General features: G+C 44.5%; 1 protein-coding gene across 1 annotated transcript in view; it reads right to left on the bottom strand.

Annotated features, from left to right (window-relative positions):
* AKAP12 (A kinase (PRKA) anchor protein 12) overlaps window positions 1-2008 on the bottom strand; it is a 135472-nt gene that overhangs the window by 114650 nt on the left and 18814 nt on the right. The window lies entirely within an intron of this gene.

The raw sequence follows: 2008 nt of genomic DNA, 5'->3' as shown, positions 1-2008 counted from the left end.
ACCAGAGCGTCCTCCTGTCAGATTTATTGCCTCTGAAAATCACCTGGTCAGCTGACTTGAGTCTGACTTGATAATACATAACGGGGGGGGGGAATATATGAGTTTCCCCCTTCTGCATATATATGACAGGTACCTACTGGGTTCCCAATGCTGAAAATCTGTATAAGAGGAGAAATTGCCTCATCCTTCTCCCAAAAAGTGGCTGGCATATTCGAACCAAGAACCTCTGGTTAGCAGTTCAACACATAACACCCCATACCACCAGGGATCTTACTATATATACTGTGGGGGTTTTCCCCCTACACATACATAGGACAGGCGGCCAGGGTCCCCCAGGAGGGCAGCTATACAGAATGAAGGACAGTGGGCCATGCAAAAATCCAGTGAAAGAGGAGGATGGCAGCTCTGGCATGGAGTACAAGAATTCCTCACACTACCTGGAACCACACACAGTTTAAATATTTTTGGACTATGGTTGACCACAGTTAATTGAAATAACAGACAGTGAAACCATGAATGAGGGGAGATGTCAGCATGCAGGTCTGGGAGTAACTGATGCAAGGCACTAGGGGAGCGTAATACTGACAGTGGTGAATAAGGTGTGTCAACGTGGCTGGGTCATGATTCTCTGTGGTTTGGCTGGTATGTAATGATGTAGTCATCTTCCTTTTTTTGGGTCCAATGTGTGATTCTCCTTTATTTTCACATAATGCAGATAAACACATAGTGACCTGGCCTTTGGGACCTAATCATGTCAGTTAGAGAGGAGTATTATCAGACTCACCAGACTGAAAAGAAAAAGTGTTATTGTTATACGGCTTCACTGACTATGAATCCTAGCAACCCCATTAACTTTGTCCTATCCTGAGCCAACCTTATTGTTTCTGACATACCTGAACCCATTGCCACAGTCACTATGTCAATCCATCTCATCCAGTTCTGACCCTCTACCCTTCCGGGTATGATGTCCTTCTCCAAGGACTGGCCTCTCCAGAGAACTTACCGACAGTATGTGAGACTGAGCTTAAAAACTCTTGAAAAGCAAAACTAGATCTGATTAAATTGTGCCCCCCTCCAATATGTATTGCGAATCCTAATCTGCATTTGTGATTATAAAACCACTGGGGAATAATAAAGAGTTTGTTATGGTAACGGGACTACAAGATTAGTGGGGAGTATATTTTTAGTTTATCTCCTACCAGCACTCTGAAGAGGTCCCTGACAGTAGATTTTCACAATGCAATTCATCCTTTGATTTCTTGGTTGCTGGTACCAAGAGTTTTGATTGTGGAGCCGAGCAAGCTGAAGCTGTTGGTTTGCTTAAGTAGATAATCAACCAAGTTATCTGTCAAGATGGACCCAACTCACAGCTGACCTCAGGCGGGTTTTCAAAGGCTGTAAATTACCGTGGAGGAGACTGTCCATCTTCTTGCTTTGGGTTCACAGAGCAACTCTTTTCCCACTAGGCTATCAAAGCTCCCCCTGATTAATGTTAGGTTTTAAAATGATTAAAGGCAAGCTTCCCAAAATGTTATGGACATTTGGAACATTTTTCTTGTTATGTACTGTCGAACAGGATCCGACTGGCATAGGAAGAGATGGATCCTCCTTCTCCAGCGGAGTATCTGGTAGATTTGAACTGCACACCTTCGGGTTTGCAGTGCAGCTTCTTGCCACTAGGCCACCAGAGCTCCCAAGGAACAGTTTTTTAAGGAAATAAATACACTCTGTTCCTCTGCCCAGGGCAAGCCATCACAGCCCTCAGGGTGAGCTCCTCAGTCCCCAGATTGTGCCATCTGACCCTTGGATGGGGAAAAAAAACTGCCTAGGGTATCCAGAGAATTTTATCTAGGCTATTTTCCGCCACCCTCTCCCCTAGTAAACCTGAAAGCAACGCCCCCAAAGCCCTTCTATTTGTAACTCACAAGTTTTTTTCTCTCTAGGTTTGCTCCCTTTCCTATTGTTGTTGTTGTTGTTATGTGCCATCGAGTTGTTTCCGACTCATAGC

This window comes from Elephantulus edwardii, unplaced genomic scaffold (assembly GCF_000299155.1).
Source record: "Elephantulus edwardii isolate Elephantulus edwardi_28Jun2011 unplaced genomic scaffold, EleEdw1.0 scaffold00024, whole genome shotgun sequence".
Taxonomy (NCBI): Eukaryota; Metazoa; Chordata; class Mammalia; order Macroscelidea; family Macroscelididae; genus Elephantulus; species Elephantulus edwardii.
The sequence above is the reverse complement of the archived record's forward strand: the minus strand, read 5'-3'. Positions and strand labels throughout refer to the sequence as shown.